At 35.7% G+C, this 23812-nt stretch overlaps 1 protein-coding gene across 2 annotated transcripts in view; it reads left to right on the forward strand.

The window, feature by feature from the left end:
* AKAP6 (A-kinase anchoring protein 6) overlaps positions 1 to 23812 on the forward strand; it is a 252582-nt gene that overhangs the window by 19238 nt on the left and 209532 nt on the right. The gene's annotated exons all lie outside the window — the stretch shown is intronic.

The following is a 23812-nucleotide window of genomic DNA, read 5'->3' on the forward strand; positions in this document are numbered from 1 at the left end:
AATATTCTGATAAGGTTGCAAGACTTAAAAGATCACCACCGGTAAGACTGGGAAATGAGATTAGTGTAATTATCCCACTTTGCCGGGAGAAGTTCCGGAAAGCGTTCTAGTGACAGTGAGTTTTAGTAGGAACAAGGTATGATTAAGAACTATGTTCAGCTAGGAACAAGGTTCAATTTGTTTCTTTTCATCTCTGAAGACAAAATTGAACCAGTTCTGCAAGTGGAGCAGATCAGTCTGCCTCTATTAAACTAATTGTGTCTAAGCATCAACCTCAAAAGGGCTTTTGCTGTCTGTTTTAAGCTTATTCCTTTACTTCCACTCTGGAGTCCTTTTATTTTTTTTTTTTCTTTTTTGTTCAGCCTGAAGTTTTGCAAAATTTGCTGCAAAATGTATTTATTTAACTTCATCCAGTAGCTATTTTGTGGTTGTGCAGAGTAGGCATAGTCAGGTCAAAGCAACATTCTTAGGATGTTGAAATTTCTACAGGTATGCAAATTGTGCACGTTCAAGTAAAAATACAATCTATCTACAAGAAAAGTTTCAATGGTGATCTGTTCCAGACTTATTTACTTGGCCTGAATGGTCATATAAAGGCATGAAATCGTTTATATACAGGATATGTGTGTTGATGAAAATTAACTATTTTGACATGAAATTCTCGTGATGGAAAAATGCCTCAAGCAGCACCTTCCAGGCACTTCCTTGCAATCAAAAATTGGTGATTAATTTAAAAATCAGTGAGAATAATAACTGTCATAAATAGCAGTTTGAAGAATTACACTAATATTTTTTTTTAAAAAAAAATTCTGTAGTTTTAGATTTGATAAGAAAAGGAAGACTTCACATTGAAGTCTTGATGTAAATACTTAGTCACTATTCTAATAGCTGAATTTCATATCCTCATACCATTAACATTAGGGCTGCTGTTCTATAAATTTTTGCGTTGAGATCTTAAGGATAGGGATATACATTGATTTAGTGCTGTTTGTCAGTTGAGCTGCCAGCTTCACTTCTGCACATGCCCTTTCAGACTGTTCTATTTGTGCAATGGAGCTGAAGGCTAAGCTGTGTTATTGCACAAACAGTAGGCTAACAGCATGCATGTTAATGGGCAGTTTGACACCCCATTTTCTATTTTTTGTAAAAAATGTTGTAGTAGTCTTAAGTTTAGTGCATTTTCTGCAGTCTGAATGCATTTTTCTATGTGCCCTTATATTGCTCACTTCTGTAGCAGTGACTTTATTTGCAGATCTCTAAGGTTGCTAGAGTTTTTTATTAACCTCATGGGAAAAATACCTAGGCTTTAAGCGATCTTTGCACTTTGACCATTTAGTTTTGCATAAAGCATGTACTTTTCACCACATATAAAATATCAATTAAAAATAATGCTACAACTTTATGATTAAATCTCAGTTCTAGAAAGAAAAGTTTTTACAGACTTGATCTTCCAATATGTGCTGAAGACATTAAAAACAGGTAGATGTGCATGCACAAAGTCACTTGAAACCTACCTAAGTCATGCTTATTAAACTTGACTTCATCTTCTAGTGTTACTTATCCTTATTAGGGGTGGCTACTTTCTGATCTAACTTGTATTTATTGCAATGAATTTCAATTATATTCTTTCTGTACTTTAAGTGTTCCCATAAATTCAAATTAGTTGTTAACTAAAGACCTGAGGGTATGACCCTCTGATTTCTGTGAGTTACAAAATATTAATTTTGCAAATAAACCACAAGTACAGTTACTTAGGGATACGAATGCAAACTATAAGAGTCAGCTAATTAAGTGCAATGGGAAACGTCTTACAGATGTGCCACTGAAACAAAAACGATGCAAAATTTGCTTAAACACACTTTCAGAAATTATCTCACTTCCAAGAATTATGCTGTGCTGAAGAGAACTCATGATGGGGATCTGTTCTGTTCTTCATAGTGTTAAAATTATTAGAGAATCTCTTTGCCTACCACCTGTTATTTATCTAATTAACATGATAATGCAATATTCTAGTTCCAGTGTGCCCGACAGAGGTTTTTTGCCAAAACCCCCAAATCAAGTCGCTAGTCAATCTTGAATGTTTTGTAACTATTTGTTAAAGAAGCCATCCTCATTATTACTTTAAGTTGAAGCTGCATGCAGAGTATTTTCTTGGTTTCATGTTTGACGGATAGCTGTAAATTCCTTGAATATTTAATATAAAGATATGAAGAGAATTTTATCAGAGAACAACCCACTCATGCTTGAGTGAAGCCAAATGTTGCTAGTCTGAGGGTTTGTTTTTTGTCCTCTTTAGTGTGTTGACCATATGCTACAATGGCAATTGATCATCCCTTGCATGATAGGAACTCAATGCAAAGGAAGAAAGCTGACACTTCTAAAAGGTTAAATTCTGTTTGTGTGAGCAACATTCACCAGCTGCATAATGTTTGAAATGTTTTTTTCCCCAGAGCTCTACTGCAAGGTTTTCTGTGTTTCTGAATGCATGCAATGAAAAGTTTTGTCAAAACTGTGTTTCATGTTAATATAAACAAACAGATTTGGAAAGAAAAAAAATTGGCATCTCCTAACCTGTTTTATGTGTACAAACATGAAATTATTGCTTACAAAGTGTTTGTGTATATGACTATTCCTTTCTTTGCAATATAACACTGGCATTCTTATCACTTGCACAAATCTGTTGTTATTCAAGAGGAAGATCCACTGCAGAGAATGTTCCTTTCTGCCATGCTGTGACATCAGGCTTAGCCTGTTGTTGCTGTTGGTTTTTCCCCTTAATTCAGAACAACCATATACATATATAAAGAGCATGCTGAAACCCAGGGATATGAGAACACAAAACCTCCTACCTGGCCTTCACAGATGGATTGCAATTCTGAGGACCAACAGCATGTGTTATTACTTTGGAGACTTCTACTTTCAGGATAGCTCTCCACATCCCAACTTCCAGCTGTTTCCTCCCTGCTCTCTGCAGACTTCTGAATGCAGGCAGCCTGGCCCTGACTTAGTGAGGGACAGAGTAGTTCAAGCTGCTCTTCTGTGCGATTGTGATCTCTTTTCCTTCTCCCTGTGAAATCCTAATCTCTCCCAAGCAGTGACTCCCATGGTTCTTTATCTGCAGCTTGAGACAGCTTACAGCTGAGCAATTTAACCTTATCAGAAGGGAGTTTTCTGAACAATGTCTGGCCCCATTTCCAGGTTGTCTGCTATTACTATTTCCTGCACAGATTTTCTACAAATGAAAGTCAACTTTGCTTCCACTGTGCTCAAGCCCATACAGAATGTCTTGCAGATACTTACTCTCAAAGCGCAGCAGTTCACATATCATCAGTGTGTTTTCTGCTGTACTTTATTGAAACTGCAAAACAATCCAAGAGGTGTCAAACTAGGTAGTTGTTGCAGTTTCTTATTTTTAGAGGTAAAGGAGCAACGTTGTTATGCTTTGAGCTTCCTAAAAACTTCAGTGTTTGAGTAGCTGGCCTAGTATTTTAAAGCAGAATTTCCCCCCTTTGTTTGTGCTTATGTAGCCACTGTAATTCTATTCAGAAGGAAATAGCTCTTCCTTTCACTGAAGACCATCTGCACTGTACATTACTCGCTTCTTTTTAGCCTTTTGGCTATTGCGTTTTTGCTGGTGTTTATAAAGGACTTTTTTTAAAAAAGCAACATACATCAAAATAATAATAATAAAAAATAAACCAGCAAAAACGCCAGGGGTATTCCTCTTGTAAACAAGAAGCCAATGATTTTAAAACAAGTTATTCCCCAGCAGGCATGTGTAGTTATGGTACTCCAGAATAAATGACTAACTGATCGAAAAAACCTCTGATTAAGAGAAAAGAGCAAAGGTTATAAGACAGAATCTTTTTATGGGCTCTGAGAAAAGGCCAAACAAAGCACTGCTTCAGGTTGGAGAAGCTTGCTGATGTCTGTGGGGAAGGCACTCATAATTCTGGTACATAGGAAGGTTTTTCGAAGACTGTAATGTGTGTGTGTTTTTGTAGATGGGAGTAATGAAATGTGCGAAATTTTGTGGTGTTTTCTTTGTGCCATACTGAAATGACTTTGCTTAATCATCTTTTTTTTTTCTTCTTTAATTTTTATTAGTGTCAACTTCAGTACATGCTTCTGTCAATGGAAAGATTTGCAGTGACTGCAAGAATCAGGGTGTTGGAGGATGTTAGGTTTCTGGATCTGGTGATGATAAGCAAAGATAGAAGTGGATAAATACTAAAATCTTCAAATAATAGTTTAATTTCTGGCTATTATCTTGACCTACACTTTTCCTAGGGCAGCAAAGCAAATATGGAATGAATAGAAAAAAGCAGGACAGTATTGGCCAAGTCCAGTAAGCATCTTCAGAAGCCTTTTTATTCTCTGGAACTGATAATCTCAAATTCTGGGAGCACAGAGGTTTTAATGGTGTTTGATGGAGACCAGAACATTTAAGAGGGAGCTACTTAAATTTAATAGAAATGACAAAACAAAATCTAGCAGAAATGGTGTGACAAAAAGAATGCTGTAATTTAAACACTACCTCGAACTCCTTCCTCCACCTCAGAGTTAGATGTCTACCTCCTCAGAGACTTGTGACTTTGTACTTAAACAGAACTATTTTTCTCCGTGGGAATAAGAGGTGATGACTTCTTAGCACCATGTGCAGATCATCAGAGTAGACATATCAATTTCTCAAAGAAATATTCTAAGCGTGAAGCTTTAAGAAGTAGGATGAAAGATTTTATGTCTTCAGTCTCCTATGGGTTGTTTAAGCTTTCAGCTTGGAGAGCTGTTCTTGTGCTTTGTTCAGCTCAGTGTAAATTTGGTTATCACAACAAAGTGAAATGGTTCAATGGAGTTTGGACTACAAAGCAGTCATCAGAGGATAAGCTACTTCTTGGGAGGTGGGACACCTAGCTTCATATGCCTGTTCTTCTATTGGCATTTAAATCTCAGTTCCCAAAAAACTACTTCTATAAACTTTTCTAAATTCAGGCTTTGATTAAAATAGCTCTCAGTTAGCCTTTGAAAGTTTAGATGGATGTGGTCAAAATCTACTGGATCAGGTGCAAGATGGAGGACACTGGAGAATTTCAACATCCTGTTGGAATTTGAGACAACCACTAAGCATCTGAGCATTGTACAGACTGAGGTAGTTAAATATGTGCTTGGGAACAGGAATGTAGATGTCTAGGAGACCATCCCAGATGTGAAGGATTTCAGACTTCCCTAGAGCTGGCTTAGTTTGATGATGCAAATTAGTAGCTAGGTGTTAGAATTTGAATAAACAGCCAGATCTTGTAAATATTACTTAAATGAAGGTGTGCAAAGTACTTTGCTCCAAATCTCACAGACTTTGAAGGGATTTGGAATACTTTCGGTTAATATTAATGGCATAAATAATGGAATTATTTTTCCTACATTTTTGTGATCTCAGGCAACCTAAAGCAAGTCATCAAACTGTTCCTGCAGCCAGAAGTGGGTATGATGATCCCATTTTGTTTGCTTGCTGACCTATCATTTCTTGTCTATGAGAATGATATCCAACTTCTCACCTCTGACTAGGAATGTGGTCTGGCAGCTTGGAACTGATTTATCTAAAGTTTTTTGTTGTTGTTTTTTGTTTTGGTTTTTTTTTCTTCTTGCTAAATCCATTAGCATCCGTGATGAGTATTTAAATATGTAGTAAGACACTGATTAGGAGCATTTTATTGTAGAGCACAGGAGGCTTGAAAATAAAAAGATGAAACAGGTGAAACAGTAGGAGATTAAAATGTGAACCAAAACAAATATTACATATTTAAATCTGATTTTGCTGCACTGGGAATTCCTGAAAGAACCAACTAAATTAGTGGTTTGCTGATAAGGACACAAAACTCAGTCTGTTTAAAAAAAAAAAACAACAAACAACAACCACCCAATCATAAAAAACAAAACAAAAAAACCCAGTAAAACCCAAATCCATCAAACCACAAAGAATTCAAAACAATCAGAAAAAAAAAAAAAGCTCTCACCTGAAACTGAGCAAAAAAACCTGTCTGTTCACTCCCCTCTCCTCTTATTGTAACAAGCTTTAACCCTTTGAAGTGATGTAATTGAGCAAGCAGTGTCCTCGTTTTCATCTTTGTAAGATCGTTATTCTACAAAACACTCACAATACCATTGTCAGCACACCTGCTGCCCCAGATGCTTCCTGTACCACAATTATATTGCTCAAAAATAATTAGTGTTTCCTAATGTAAACAGGAGAATAGTGCTTTGTGAAATCCAAGGTAATGATGCTTGATAGCTCTGTCTGTAAGTATAATAAATGCAGGCACTTCAGCCCACCAAGGCTGGACCACTTCCCTCTAAAGCTGACTTGGGGCTTGGGAATGTAGCTTTCAAATCTCATTCAAGTAGCTGATAAAGTGGAGTTCAAGAGTCCCTCAGGCATGATAGGTCGCAAGATGGGGAAGTCTGGGCAGGCACCTAGTTGTACCACTGGTGAGAATTCAGTCATGCAGCAGGGCATGTGTGAGCCTCTGGGCTGTACCAACCAGCTGATGGGTGACTGGCTTGCTGCCCTCATGAGCTTGAGCAGCTCTGTTGGGAGCAAATGCCAGCAATTTGGGGATGCAAAACTTCTGAGTCTGGAATGCAAAATGCATCAAGACACTTCATACTTTTTGCAAAGAGCAAGTGACAGTCCTGTATCAATTTGTTATGCAAAGAAAAGCTGAGGTGAAGACAGCTGATATATATTCTTGAGAGAACCCTGGCATGGCTAAACATTATTTGGTGTCAGCTCAGACTTTATACAGATTGCATGGGCTTTTTCCCAAGACAGGGTGATGGTTCTTTCCAGGCTGTGAGTCATTGTTTGCTGTTCTTTTCTCTAAATCTTAATGGAAAAGATGCTCTGTGCAGAAGAGAAGGTATAAATCCTTCATTCTGAAATGGATTAAACTGAGCCTGTAATATATATAGTGGTTGTGATTTCACAACAGTCACATAGTGTGTCATAGAAGTTTTACAGGATCTGCAGGCAGATTTGCTGTTCCTAAAGTCATATTTATAAAAACAAGTCTGTAGCTCTTCAGAGATGAAACTGTTATGTTAGAGTGAATTGATTGCTTCCATGTCAAATGAATAAATGCCTGGGAGAATGAAACCTTAAGTAATGTAGACTGCAGTCACACACTGTATGGCTGTAATTATATCTTAATATGCATTTCAAATGATCACAAATATAGAATTTTCAGTCTTTCAAAATATTTTGAATTGAACAGATGCGTTCCATGAATGTCTTATATGAAAGAAAAGTATAATTGTAGTTTATTTTTCATGGAAACATTGCTGAGATTAAGTCTGTTAACTTCAGTACAAGTTATATTCCTCTCCATTTCTGAATTTGTTTCTTGACTCTTAAATAAAGAAGTGAGAAGAAATGGAATAAGAGGTCTAGTTCCCTACTTTTGTTAGGTTGCATTTGCATGGGATGTAATGTGTACTAACTGTTCCTATCCTTCTGACTCCACACTTGTGGAAGCAGAACGTTTCTCTGCTAATATAAACTGCTTGTAATAAGCACTTCTTGAAACTTATTTTCAGCGTCAGAAACTCTAGAGTGCTGGTAGGCTGATTCAAATCTGTATGATGCACTGAGTGATGGTCTAAATGATGACTTTCAGAATAGGCCCTCTTGATACTGTAGATCATATATCAGATGTACTTCAGGAAAGAACATGAAAAGGCTTTTTTTGTTGTTGTTGTTGAAGATGACACTTTCATTAGCCATTTTTTGAAGTTCTGAAAATAAGGTAGTACTTAAAAGATTATTGAGCTATTTTCTTCTGCTTTGGTATGGTAAACAGTGTACAAAATTATTTTTTTTCCTAATCCAAGCATTCATTGTCTTGGAAGCTGAACACATATTGTACATGGAGATGTTTACTTGTTTGATCCAAGGGAAGTTCTTAATCCAAGTCATTTTTTCTATTTTCCCACTACACTGATCACAGTGAACTTCCCAGCTGTAGAAATATAGAAAGATGCAGAGAAAGGGAGAAAAATAAAGTAATAATAAAAATCTACATTTTATTTTAATGTATTCTCCTTTCAGAAATGCTTGAAATGCTTTGGAATGTAATTCTCTCTTTACAGCAAAAGAAAATATTTCAGAAATGCTACTATATGGCAAAGCCCATTATTTACAAAGCAACCTGTGTTTACCCTTGAATGTCTTCACTTTATGGGGGAGAGGGATTATAGAAGTAAGATGGCTTTAGATGCTTGGAACAGCAATGACAATAAGACAGTAATTCTTTGAAGCATGTTCAGCAGGACTTGGAAGCTTATTTTTCTACTAGTTCATCATTCTTTGTTATAATGTTGCAAAACATGGTGTGGCCGGGGGTGCTGAGTACTGAGTACAGAAATTTGTGCTTCAGGTGTAGCAGTTAAAAGCAATTCAGAAGACAGTCTCTGAAAGTCAATCTCCCGACAGTTTTGTTTCCTAAGTAGTTCCTCAGTTTTAATGTTATTAGATTTTTGCAGATGTTTGGGTACAACAACTTTCATCTGGTAAACTTATACCTTCCATTCTTGATCAGCAACAGGCAGAGAACCCACATTTTTCTATGTAGTCTCATCATTGTGATTAATCACTCTCGTTGTTAGAGACTTCTTTTATAATTTGAACTTATTGAGCTTCAACCGTAGAGTCCAAATACTTCTTTTCAATAGGAAGCATATTCTTCTGGATAGTCATGTGACCTCCATGAAAAATGTCTCTCTCTTTTTCTGGTGAGATATTAAACAGATGTATTTTTTTTCCTTCCAGTTTCAAGCACACCTCTCTCATTCTGCTAATTTCAGAGGAGTTTGTGCTGTGTACACTCCAGTTTTTCAGCATTGCTTTTGAAATGTATGTGTTACACCCCTCCAAAGCATTCCATTATAGTTGTCAATGTAGCTATATTCAGAGATAGTGCTATTCTTTTCCCCCAGTTTTGACTTGTTCCTAGTTTGTTTTCAAAATCCTCCTAACCCATGTTCTCACAGTGTAACATACAGCACTTATTTGCTGTTTGTCCTTAGCAACCTTTACTGTCATTCCTGAGTCAAGATTCCCCTATGCTAGATATTAATTTTCATTCCTTGATCCTTGGTGTGATACTAAAAAAATGTTGTACTTGATGGGATTAGTTTACAAAACTTTTAGCTGCCAATAAGGCTCCCTTACTTTTAAAGTAGGCTCCTAGCTTTAATGGAACTGTAGAGATCCCTCTTCAGCTTCTAGCAGTCTATCTGAAAACATTATCAGTAGTGCTTTAACATTTGCTTCCAGACTACTGATGAAAATGGTAAATAGTACTGGGCATTGCACTAACCCCTGTGGAATCTCACTCAAAAAAACCCCTGCCTTGTTTGATTTCCTACCAAATGCGTTGTCCCAGGATCCCTGAGGTTTCCACTCACTTATTAATGCTTTTTAGCATATACTCTATTTCCACTGAAAATATTCTGCTACAGAAGTGTTTAGCACAGTGTTTAATCAAATATCTTATCAAAGTTAAAGTATGTTGCTACTTCTGATTTGTAATTTCTAGTTAGTAGGTTATATTGGCAGAAAATGAAAGCAAATCTTTTCTCGAAGTCATAGTAAGAGTGAGTGTTTTCTCATTGTGCTTTTAATAGGGGATGCAATCAAAGCCTAGTTGGATCAGATGCATATAATAAATGGTTTTGTTGTTAGTTATGCAACCTGTTCTTTCTTTGTTGTTCTAATGCCATTGTTGATGTCACCACGTGTTTTTCAGTAATGTTAACCAGGGTGAATACCTGCTTGAAGTGTCTGGTGTATGCTCTGACTCTTCAATCCATGGGAGAAGCCCAGTTTAGTGAAAAGACCTGTTTTCTTGCTTAAACACCAAGACGAATAGACAAGCATGTCAAATGCTATATTTAATTGTTATATATGCCTCTCTGAGTATGTGTCTTGCCTTGGAAAAAAATAGCGAAGCCACTGATCATCCTGGCAGGATTAACTCCTCAGTCTGTTTCAGACTGAGGAAAAGTGCAGCTGTACACACAGATGAGTTTTATCTTTGCTTCAGGGTTCTATTGCTCTGGAGGAGTAGTGCTCCAGTGCAAAGCTGTAAACAGTCACGTAGATGTCCTAAGTCTCATTTATGACATGCTTTGGAGATAAGACGAAATCTCAATTATGAATGGGAACACAAAGTAAAGTATATCTGGGAGGGGGAATGTAAAGCTTTCATTCCCTTTTCCTTCATCTCTCATGCACATTCTGGCAAGATAGGAAGGCTGCAGCAGTATTCCCCTCCTCACATTAAGCCTGACCTTGGTGTTGCTGGGCCCCCAGTCTTCCCACAGGAAACACTTCCTACGTGCCTGGATAGAAGTAATCATTTCAGAAAGTGGGTAGGTTGTTAGGGGAAAACTTGCATTATTTCAGCTTGTTTTTTCTTTCCTCACTAGAGAAATATATTTCCTACCCCTGAGCCTGTCATACATGTATGTTTAGAGATGACTACACTTGTTTAACTAGAAATAAATTTAGGGCAGCAGAGGGATGAGAAAAAAAACAAAAAACATTGTCACTGCACATTATTTTAAAGAGCTACTGTTTTAATTAACATTTAATGTTAATATTCAGTACCATCCTTTATCTCTGGTAGACAGAAAGCTAGTTTGTATACTGATGAAAACTGTTAGATGATAAAGTCACAATAAATGGGACCATTAGTGCCAGTTGCTATCATTCTATGTTAAGCATAATGACGCCCTCGCAAACAGCCAGAGATGCTTGAAAGAAGATCTGCAAGAGAAGTTATGTAGGAAGGAGCTAAATATGTCAAGTGTTACCTCTTACTTTGGCATTGTTAAATCCTTTGAATAGTTCAATGTGTATATATGTGTGTTTATACATATATTTGGAAGACAAAAGTTGGCTACTGTTCGTGTAACATTGGTCATCCAAATGTGGCTAAGCACTAAACAGATTTTTACAGCTCATTGCATTTTTGTATATGTTTTGGTGACTTGTGGACTATGTGAGTGAACCTTTCCAGAATATTCAGTGAGTTTTTGCATTGGTGTAACTCAAAAAGGATTGCATGTCTTGTGTATCCAGGTATAATGTGATGACTTTGTACTATATATGTTGAGACTTCATAGCCTTGTATGACATTTTTCCTCACTGATGTAGTAGTGAGTTGGCACCTGGGAAAATTTTGTGAGGTAATTACTCAATACCTTTAGTTAATTTTATGACTTATTTAATGAACATCCAGAATGCCATGAGTCCAGAGTTTAATATTTACATAATGTTTATGATTAAAATGATTTAAAGCTATTCCAGTAATTTGCTGATTGGAAGATTTTGTTGTCAAATCCTTGCATGCTTTCCTTCCTGCCTTGGCTCGTTTGTTTATTTTAACATAAGTGAAATTAGTTCCTTCATTGCTCTTTAACATTCATTCTTTCCACTGATGACTCATTTTCTCCTCTGGATCAAAGTGTTACTAATCTACAAGCTTTCACTTTTCAAGGAAGTATTAAAGTTACCATGAAAATGGTCTCTACAATAGGTTCGACAGCTTTGTAACATGAAGTAAATCTTCTCAATTTTCTGCCTAAAGATAATACGCAAAATTTCCAATATATTCTACTGTACTATTTATCTTTCTGAATTATGTTTCAGGGTGAATTTAGCTGAAGTGTGTTTCCATTCATTTTGTCTCTTTTCTTGCTGCAAGCAGGTTAGGGTATAAAAAGAGGGACATCACTTTTGAAGGGACAACAAATCCCTTAACAAGAAATGAAAGCAGTGGCATAAATTTAAGATGGCTGAAATAGGACCACATTTCTCTGAACTGAATCTGTCCATTTGCAGAGAGTGTTAATAGTTAATAAGGTAATATGCATTATATCTAAGATATCCTTTTTTTCTCAGTGATTGATGAAAATATAGTTCTTAATTTTGGTGAAGACTATTTTCAGCTGGATACAATTTACAAGGGAAATTTTCATTTGTCATGAGTAGAAAGAGATTCAAAATAAGACTCAAGATGTAAGGCTGCAGGGTCCTAAACTATGATGCAATTAGGACATCTACCCTGAATACAATTAGAAGCAAAAGGCAGATGAGCAGAAGAAAACATGGTCTAAATAGAAATGTTAGAAAGATGAGGTGGGTGCTTAGACTGCTTGGGTCTGATTGAGTTGCCAATAGCTGTATGAGAGGCCCTAGAGCAGCATCAACTCTAATGCTTTTAGCCGATGAGGACAGACTGTTCTCTCCTGTGACAAGTTGTACAAGGCTTGTTGTTGGTGTGTATGCAATTCATATTGCTAGATGGGAAATAGATTTTAGTCCCTCTCTGTGGAGAGGGACTGTCTCCAAGAGCTGCCTCTGTCCTAGGATGCCCTGTTTGATCTCCAGCTGGAAGATTACAGTTTTCCCATTACTCATGTGTCATAGCTATATATGGCAAATATATTGGATATTTAAAAATTATGGTCCTAAGTGCTGATGTTCTAATGGATGAGCTGTGATTCCTCAGATCTGAAGGGCTGAAACAGCTAGGGCAAATAACTGTGACTTAAGAACTACTGGATACTAGGCTGGCTTCCAGGGGAATTTAAGAAAGACTAATTTTAGGAGTAAGAAATTATTTCAAATAGAAATGAACATCAAAACAAAGGGAAGGGACAGAATCAATGTTTTATTAGTCTTGCAACAGTTTAAACAAATTGTTGATGTCACTGATTGAGCACAAGAATAACTGAGCTTGGATAAAATCACGTGGGGAATTTTCAAAATAATTTCATAGTTCAAAGTTATTGTGTTTTTATTTGGATTGAAACTTCACACAGCTGGCATGCTTTCTAAATATTTTAAATAGCTTATTGCTGTAATAATTGCTTTGCTATCAAACTTGTAAACTCTTTGTGAAGTGACTGCTAGAGTTGCTTCTGAGACTCTCATACTTTTAACTTTTTTTTCTATCCTTCCACAAATGTCTGTTTTTTTTTTCAGTTGCTTTTTTGTCATACCTTTACAGACCTTTCCTTTATGCTAGAATCAATCATTTAGAAAGGAATTATTCTCAATGATGACAAACTGAATAGCAGATTTTGTAACTGCCTCTTTGCTATGTATATTTTCATGACCTGCGTAAAGTGATGCTAAGCTATTTTGTGGTATCATTATCAGTCAGCATTATAGTATCAGTGAGGATCCTCACTCCAAGGCCAGAACACTATTACATTATGTCTGTTCAGAGGAGCAGGTAGAGAAATGAGTGCAGGATCATGAGATGGCTGAAAATTAAGACAAATTACAGTATCAAGCAAATATAGAAAATATTTAAACTATTTTTGCAGTTCTGGTTCTTTTTGGTATTCCAAGGAAGAAAATGCCTAATTTTGCTCACAAAAGACTTGTAAAAGATCTGTGTAAGTTTTGCTATCATGGTTACTTATTAATCTTTGTATAATGCATTATAGCTTGTGATATTAGCTATAGGCTTCCCAGTAGCTCCATTATGAGTGACTGGGATTGTTTGCAAAAATTACCTAGAATATGAAAGACAAGCACTGAATGACTTGTATAATAAATTCCAGTGATTACCCTTTTAAATTCATGTATTGAGTCATTCTGGATGTACCTGAGGGTACAGAAAATATGAGATTACATTCTCAAAAATACTCAATATGGTTCTAATCCTCCTTGTCTGACAATAGAATCTTCTGAGTTCAAAAGACAGGGATGAAATTAGTACTGAGTGATTCTTTAACTGTGAAAATGCTTTAATACAGCCAAGTTCTCAGGCACAGAAATAGACATCACATACAAGTAATGCTGGACATTTTGTATACTTGAATTAGGAACGTGATTTGACATTTTTCAGTGTGGCTTAATAGTAGTCTGAAATTCTCAGTCAGATAAAATAAAAAAATGAATATAAAATTAAAAAACGAAACAGTGAAATGTTGGTCTGGAGCTGTTAGGATTATAAGGACTTGAAATTATAAATCTGAATACAAGAACAATCAAACTTATGAGAAAATCTTTGGATTCAGGTCAGACAATAAAATAATTGGGCTAACTCCTGGAATATAATAATTTGAATGAAATAAAATAGTTCTGAATATTGGCAAAAACAGGACGACTTCCAGAAGAAAAAATCTATACAGTTAGCAAACTAGATGAATTTTATGACATGTGCACAACTGCGTTCATGTTCCCAGTTTAGTCCTGATGGATTACAAAGTATATCAAAGTAAAAAGGAAAAAATAATTTACTAATATCTAGAAGGATGAAGTTCAAATTGGAGTAGCTGGCAGTTGCTTTCCTAGCTTTACCTTTCTTCTATGGGATAGTTTTCTTCCAGAAAAGAATCCTGGAAATAGTTGCTGCATAGCAAATATATGCATTATCTCTCTCCCTATATTTTATATATATTTATACAAATATAATCCATTTTAATTATTTTATGGTAGTGAGTCTGTGTTTCCCTTCATAAATTAGGTGACCCTTCTTCTCTATTTGAAGTGTGCTCTACTGTGTATCACTGCTGCTAGGGAGTGAACTCAGGCAGCCTGGAGAGTGGCAGTAGAAGTGATACACGCTCAGAACAGCTGATAGTTTATCTTTTTTTTTTTTTTTTTTTTTCTCCACAGAAAGTTGTTTACTACCTAGAATGCTTTAAATTTGCAAATGTATTTGGGCCTGATTTTGCTATCTTCAGTGCAGGCTAAAAGAGTTACTAGCTTCAGAAACTTGCTCCTGAAAGGGTGGAAGGGGGAACAGGGAGAGGCGGTTTGCTTATTCAGCAGACTGCAGAATTGGGAATGGAATGAATGTGTTGGACATGGCTTGTTCATCATCTGAAGGAAGAAGGTAGATGAGCAGTGCTGTGGATGATGGCACTGTGAGCAGAAAAGTACTTCTGTGTGTGACATATGTTCCTTATCTCTGCATGGTTTTGCTCCCCTTGAAAACGTTGGCTAGTGAATGGAAAAAAGGTTGGGAGAGACAACTGTCTTATTACAGTGTCCATCATTAATGACTAGCCTAAGCTTAAAGGAATTCTTAAGTTGTTACAAAATGACAGTTTTATCCCCAAAAAGAAGTTTCTATAACCCCTGTAAAATCAGATTTTCTCAGTGTACTGGACAAACAGATTCACTTGTCCATGATGCAGTTTGACTTTGCAGAATAAATTTAGGACAGAAGCATCTGTACCTTTTTAAAATATCATCAAAGGGTGTAGTTAAGAATTAGAAGAGTGATGCAAAAAACCAACCACATCATCTTAATTTTATCAGATTTTGGCAACTGTAAAGAAAATTACCTTCCCAACAGGTTGTTTATCTCTCTTTCCCTCTTGGCTTTTCATTATTTTCAAGATTTTTGTTTTTTTTTTTTTTTTTTTTTTGAAAAAAATATTATCATTTGTGGCAGGCTCTATAAATGGCATTTCATCCCACAGCTGCTGTAAATGCAGATATTTCCTACATTTTCCTGTTTTCTGCTGATAGTTTCTGGCAGCTGTAACATCCAAGTTTGTTATATTCTGTTACTAGACACCAGAAATTTTGAAGCTCATCACAGCCTTTTCTGCACTTACAAGGTAGACCATTAATCTTTTTTTGCCTTCTCTCCCTGTTCTGGAGCCTTGGTGGCTGACCCTAGAGCAGGCAAGCCCTGCTTACCTTAAGCCCTCAAATATACTTCAGCTGCTGATTTAATCTTCTGCTCCTCCTTGAATGAGTTGACTATCCATGTTAGATGCTGCTCACGCGTTTTCCAAACAGTAAAATGAATTTATGTGGACAACATGGATGAAAAACAAGATGTTCAGAATATAACTGAAGTAGATCACAACTTTTTAATAAATTACCCTTGGAAGCACTCCAGTTATAACTTATATAGTACATACTCTCTCCTTACAACTCAAGTGGTAAACCAATGGTTTATTCCATCTTAGCGGGGTGGATCTGGTTATAAAATTGAAATTACTACACTGTAATTTTAGTAACAGGTGCTGATGTCATCATTTCTTAAAGTATATGCCATTTAAGAACTGAAAATACACTTCCATACTATGACTTTAGAAGAAGCAATGAAATTTTCAGCAGGACAAAGGATAGGACCTTCAGTTCAGAGAGAGCAATGTAAGTCCATTGCCCTTTCATATACACTAACAGTCAGTGAAGTCATGTTACCGTGTTTAGTGGTGATAGCATGAGGCTTGTAAAATAGGAATGTCATAGTTGATTGAATAAAACTCTCTGTCATTATATGTATTTTGTTAAATAGAAGGTTTTTTTTTGTTGTTTGTTTTTAATTTTTATTTATTTATTTATTTATTGAAATTAGATATTGTGTCTTTTTATGTGCATGGCTGGGTTGAGATGCTTGTATGATGCCAAGGTTTTGCAGAGTCCACAAAGGGGCAGGCTGGTCTTCAGAGAAAAGAACAGAACACTCCTACATTGTGTGAGGCAAGGGAGACCTAAACAGGGATTCATTATGGCCTCAGTAATGACCAGTGTGAGGCACTGAAGGATATTGTAGGATAAGACTGTGTCTCACATTTTGTCTCGATTGAATTTGTTGCGATCAGTGTACAATTAAGGATTTCATGACTTTTTCTTCTGGTCTCACATTCTGTATGGAAGCATGCAGCATAGTGGTTTTCCTGTATTTTCTGTCTGTCTGATTACTTTTCTGAAAGCTTGGCTATTCTGCATGCGTGAGTAGATAACACAGACTCAATCTGAAGCCACATTTCCAGGACAAATCACTTCCTCACATTCTGTAAGAGAAAACCATTGTTCTGTTTTTTCCCCCATATGCCAATGATTAGGGAAATCTTAAATGAATGAAAGGTTTACTTCCCGCTTCTTCTTGAAAATGGCATTCACTATAAAGAATGTGCCTTAAGCAGAACTTTTTGAGTTGCTTTGGGTAGAGTTTGCTCATCTGCTCTGGTTTAATCGTACTTTCTATATTTTTACATATATTTTTTAACACAGTGTTACTGGTCTGAGCCTCTCCATGTATATTAAATGTTCAGGATTACTGTAAGGTCTATCAAATCAGGATTGCTTTCTGTGTCTCTGGAGTAGCCAAAATTTATATTAAAGAAATCATTCTAATTTATGCTGAAAAATTGCATTCTTCAGAAATAGTGCATTAACATCTATATCACAGCTGTGTGATTTAGTGTATCATAGGAAACTGGTAACATAGGGTAACTTAAACTGAAACTCAAAAAAGTTCTTATACTGTGAACAGTCTGAGACTAAGACTTTAAAATAATCAAATCATCTAATTGGTATGTTAACTAATGAAAAAATTAAAGGGCTGATCCTCAACAACTTCTGTCAGCCTTCAAGAAAATGACAGACTGCCAGGACTTCTCCGAAGCCCTAAGTGATAATGTAAAATTAAATATTTCAAATGAATTACTGGCTTTTTTTTTTGTTTGTTTGTTTTTTTTAAATTATGTATTAAGAGAGAATGAATTAGAGACTTTTACTTGTTTACTTCTATATAGCCTAGAGAAAATAGTTTTTCAGTATTTGTTTTATTCATTTTTGAAGTAGGAGTTAACATCTTATACTCTTCTGCAATTGTGGGTGTAGCTGAGGAAAAAACCTGTATGATAAAGTCCAATTTGGATGGGCTTTACAAACCTAGAGAGGGGTGACATCAGGAGAAGGGTGAGCACTGTAGAATTTTAGTCCCGATTTTCAAACTCAAAGCTGAATGTAATAAATAAATGCATAATATTATATATACAGAATTTGGCAATGGATGTTAGGAAACACATGCAGAAGCTCATGGCTTTATAAATTCTAGTGGATTGTTCACGTAGGAAAAATTATTCTTATAAATGCATCTGGGCTAAAAGTCATCATAATTTGTCTCTATGTACAGTGCACATAATTTTCAAGTGGCTATATGTTATTTTCCACTACTTAGTAGTTTTCCATTGTAATATTTCTCTGGATGAAAGAAATATTAAGCATGTTTTTACAGGGATATAGTTCATAGTTGCATGTTTACCTTTCTGAAGATTTTTTTTTCTACCCTTAATAATTTCCTTCTGCTGTGTAAAAATCACAGTGGATAAAAAATAATAATTTTAAACTGAAGATGCACTTGACTTGTAGTAATGTGATCCAAACAATTATGAAAGAGTATTATTTGCAATACATGCTGTTCCATTATAGTTTTTAATAAAAATTTGGAGGTCACACAGGACAAGATAATCTAAAATAAAACTGGAAGCAATGTTTCTCAATTCTCCTCCATTTTTTTGTAACCTTCCCCTTTCATGTTCTGTGTGCTTAATTGGTAGTAGGATGAAAAGGTTTCTGAATTGGAGCTATCCGAATTTCATAGAAATCCTTGGAGTTAGAAGGGACTTTTAAAGGTTCTCTAGTCTAACTCCCCTGCAATGAACAGGGACATGCACAACTAGATCAGTTTGGCCAGGGCCTAATAAAGCCTCATCTTGGAAGTCTCCAGGGACAGAGCAATTTAGGTATTACTGACTTGAAATATAGTCAAAGGAAACACCTCGGTCATCCAAGCATTTCAAATCTTCAATTTATAAAGATCTTACTGTTCTGTGTATGTACTTTCTTTCCACCTCCTGTGGACTACTTCATGGAATTTCTTTCTTTATTCATATTAGTGAATTATGCAGAGTATTAAAAAAAAAAATGAAAATGTTAAGAAAATGGTTGAAATGTACACTGTCAGTGTTAAACACATAAGGAAGTCTGCAGCTCATCTGTTCATAACTGTCTGGTGTCAATATCTTGCCACCTGCTGGTGGCAGCAAAGGGGGTATGATTCATTATTCTTAAGCTACTCTTATAAAGTAAACTATATATATTTGAGGCAGCACAATTATTTCTGCCTCTTGAAAATGAAAATACAAGACCCTGGTTGTGTTACTAGGAGGGTTCTCTGAGACTAAAAACATTTAATGAAATGATGGAACCTGACCTTATATGTACCTTTCATATCAAGACAGAAGTAAGAACCTGAGTGAACATAACTGTCTGTAAAAAGTAAGCATAACACTCAAGTGCAGCAGATGGCAAAGATGACATTTTGAGTTGTTAGGTTCCAATAATCTGAAACACAAATATCCAATCCTGTCTATTCCCATTAGAAAGTACTTTTAATGGCTGAAGACTGCCATCCATTCCTTATGGTAAAAGAAATTGTTAGGCAAGGGTGACTTAAATGAGTAGAAACATTTGCACCTTACTTTTCAGTGTTCAGCTGTAAGATCCTTTTGAAAGCCAGTTTTTTTCATTCCTTTCATGTTACTGCCTGCCTTAAAGCTAGTTTGAGTAAACAGGAATCAGAGGGAGGGGGAGAGATCAAAATATTTTACATCACTGTTATGGACTGCATATCCAGAGCTGGGGTACTTTACGTTCCCATAAAAATATACATGATGGTTTGAAAGGATTTGATACTGAAAAATGTCCCAACTTCTACCAGTATTGAACTGAATTTTGAATTTAAGAATGAAGTTCCTGCAATTGCCAGTATTTGTAATTTTGGCTAAAATTCTGGTGCAAGATCAAGTAAGAAAGATGCCTGAACCCTGTGCAGGGATTGCAATGACACTGTTTATCATAGCTTTTCTCCAAAAATTTGTAAGATTCAATATGATGAGAAAGTATTAGTATTTTATTTTATTTTTTTATTCTATTCTATTCAGGAGGTGAATGATAGTGAAACTAGAAGGCTCTATGCGGAAAAACAGTATTGGTATGTCTCCAGAGAGAAAGAGCTTGTCTCTGCCGTTTAATAGGATCCAGAAACAATAATTCTGCACTAGACAGGGGAGATGCCTTTATGATTCTGGTGTAAATGATCTTGTAAAACTGCATGATGGTAAGCGAGGGAACCAAGTAATTGTTGGCATTACTGCACAAGTAGAGATCTATTTTTTAGGTAAGAAGTAAGTTAACATTGAAAGTCAGGATTTTATCCAAGTTAATAGAGTTTGCAAAATAGCTATACAAACTATGGTTTATAATTGCATACAGGACATCTCTTCAAGTACATTAAGATTTAATACCCAAATGAAGACAGTGTTTTACAGTACCCTGTTACTGATAACTGATGTCTGAAACAACTAACTGTATGCATTATTGATATTAGAATGTACTGGAAACCAAGGTAACTGCAGAACACACTGGTGTGACTCAGTACAGAAAAGTAACTTGTCTTCCAGAGAGATTAGCCTAGTTCTGTGAATCCCCAGATGAGACAAAGCACAGTAGCTATGTTGTTCTAGTTATGGTGGGAAAATATTATATTTAAAAGAGAAATTATGTTTAAACTTTACATGATAGTGAAAATAGTAGATATTCTTAGTGCTTTTTTGTTTGTTTGTTTTAAAGCAAAATATTCTATTTTATCTCCCACCTGAGGGAAAAAGGTTGTTTTTTTTCCTGTTTTGGGGGAGAAATAGAATAAAAATTAGATATGTAAAGAGAAGTGTTTGTCTCTCTAAACCAGTGGAAAAAATCTTTGGTAGTAATGCTTATGGGAGAAGCGGAGAAAGCTGCTATGAAGTTTATTAACTTAATTTTAAAATTCTTCTTTTACAAAGAGATATTTGGTAGCAAATCTCTGTGCATTCTAGAGGCCATTTTAAATAGATATTATCATTCAGACAAACCTTGTCTTGATTTTGCTGTCTTTCATGTTAGCAGGCCTTTCATATCATTTTGTCAGAGAAACAACTTTGGATCAGGGACCACCTAGAGTATCTATTTTGTGCTCTTCACTGATGTAGCTGTTGAAAAGTTAAGCTTGCTTCTGGCCACTAAAATGACAAACATGACTTTATCAAGAGAGATTAAAATAACAAAACATCAATAAAGTAAAAACAAAAACCAAACAACCACAAACAAAGAAAAAGCCAAAAATATCCCACCGAAACATAAACCCACTCACATGGATGTTGAAGGATCGGTGTGTGAAACTTGCCCCTGTTCTTGAACTGCTGACATTCTGGAGTGAAAATTAGGACAACAAATGCCTTAAGGTGTTTGGGTGCAACTGCCCGATAAAGGCTTCTGAAGTAATGATGGATTAATGTGGTGTGACTAATTTGTACATTTTAATGTTAATAGCTTCCTACCACATCGTCATCCAGTCACTCATTCTTACTGCAGGGCAAACCTGTGCTGAATCAAAAATGGACAGGAAACAGTACTCTGCAACCCAATATAATTGGATGAGTACATTGTATCTGTATGAATGTGGCACTACGGAATTTTTTCAGTGTCTGTACGTATTGTATAGCAGGGTTGTTTTGGTTTGGTTTTTTTTTTTTTATGCATCTCATTACAGTTGTCTAATGGGACTATTTTCATTGAGTCTCCTTGCTTTTTCCTGAGAACATAAAATGATATGAGCCTGAAGTGTATAAATTTTATGTGCTGCTTCATACAAGAGTTCACAATATGTCACAGTATTAATGTTTTTACATGAACACTTACTGGATAATTCCTTCAACAGAGAATTCTAAAGAAGTATTCCTTTTTTTCTAATGGTGGCTTCCAAGACTCGGCGTGAATATTTTAGTATTCAGTTTCAGAGGAGTAGTGAAGAATATTTAATATTTTTAGCTTTTTTCCAGTTCAGTTGATACTAGATTAAGAACTATACATTGTTTGGTAAATTTGGTGTTTGTGTCAAGATGCGCTGTTACTATAAACTTGCTGTGACTTAAAGCTCTGTGTTGCTTCTCCTGTTAATCCAATGATTATTTGTAGCAGTAGAATACAGTACAATTTCTATAGATTATGAAATTCTGGGTCTTGACGGTAAAAGATAAAAACTTCTGACAGGAATTTACTGGATTTATGCTTAGAGAGTTTATGGTATGTTGTAATTCTGACTTTATAAATACTATATGTGCACTAGTGTATTTCAATCAGGAAGTTGGAGTTTTTGAATCAGCTGGAGTCACTGAACAAACGGAAAACTTAAGAGAGGCATGTTCAGGAATGTTGTTTCTAATGCCTCATTATGCTTTCTGTAACAGGAAATTGTTGAAGAGGTCTTTTCTCAATTGTTCTTGAAAGGAATACTTGAAGTGGATCCTTCTGGTTCTCCTTTGGAGAACCACATGTATAAACCACGTCAAAGAGAATGGCTGAAGCTTTCTCTTAAAACTATTAGTTTAGTTTAGGATGATCTCTACTTTATCCTCTGAGTTACTTTTTACCAGGCTGACAGCATCAGCTTGGTCAGTTTTCGCTTCAACAGAGGCAATTCTCGATTCCCATTTGTCCTTTACATTGCCTTTTTTGAACCCTCTTTCCAGTTCCACTGGATTCCTTTTGCATTGAGGGAAATTCCTCACATAACATTTCATCTGGGTACCATGGATTTATATAGTGATGTAATTAATTTTATGCTCTTTTTCCTATTATTTTCCTAAATGCTTCTAATGTTTGCTTTTCTTTTTGATTGTTATTGAATATTGAGCTGATTGTTGTTCTGGAACTTGGATGGTTTTCTTTCTCAGGTCACATCTGTCTTGAGGTCCATTTTATACACGTGATTAAGATTGTATTTTCTCATGCATATTACACCACATTTGTCTTTAGTGATTTTCATCTGCTATTTCATTGCTCATATTTTCAATCTTGTAAGATTCTGCATTTACTCAGAGTGTAAATGATTGGAGTATTTCATACCTTCTGCAAATCTGTGAGTTCTAAATTCTTCTTCACCTTGCATTAAAGAAACAGCATATATCAAAAGAGCTTGCTTGAGTCACTATAGTTGCTAATTTATAGGTGTAATCAGAAACTTTAAGCATCCATGGTGACATATCTCAGCTAGTCATTGGTGGTCTGGCTTTGTTACCATTAAAGCCTTGGGGGTGGATGTTTTAATGGAGTTTAAGTCTATTGCATTTAAATGTCTAATCATGTTTCTTATTGTTGGTGTTAATACTGGCATTACTGTACATGTCTCTTGGGTCCGTACCCTGCAGAAGTTCAGGCATCACCTTCCCTCTGAGAGTCTGTACATATATTTCAGCTATTTGAAATGAAAATATTGGCTTTATTTGAACTGAAAATATTTGTGAAATGTGTTCATAAAATGATATGGATTTTAAAAAAATAAATATACTGTCCCTTAGAATTCAGTTCTTCGAATTGTTGTTTTTCTTAAATCAAGTATAAAATTAGCAATAGGATCAGTTTAGCGTGGACAATGTAAATGTGAAATTAAATTCAGGTTGCTCTCTGTATAGCTATTGATGATTTAGTTTTTGATGTACCAGTGGCTTATTTGAAGATGACACTTTCCCTGAAAGACAATCCTTACCATTTGCAATATATTCCTGATAATCGTGACTGTATCTTTTTAAGAAAACTCAACATCAATGAGCTCATTAAACCTGATGTTAAAATTTACATAATTGTATTTCAGAGTCAGCAAGCAGACATAATTATTTAATGATGGAGTTTCTGGTAAATTTTGTGGGTTTTTTTGCCATTTTTTAGGATGAAATGAATTGTTTACTTGACAGGCAGGTGGCTATATAATGCCTATGGCTGATTTTTAACAATAAGTGACAGTAAGAAAAATTAGAACTCATTAACATTCACTCAGCCCAGTGTCTGCACCACTGATCAATGCTTGCACTACTGTATGGCTTAAAATGCTTAATGAATCTTTGTTTGACAGAAGCTGACTGCTGTTGCAGGAAGACTTGGATGATCTGA

This window comes from Coturnix japonica, chromosome 5, assembly GCF_054131305.1.
Source record: "Coturnix japonica strain WE chromosome 5, WE-NBRP24, whole genome shotgun sequence".
In the NCBI taxonomy this organism is placed as follows: Eukaryota; Metazoa; Chordata; class Aves; order Galliformes; family Phasianidae; genus Coturnix; species Coturnix japonica.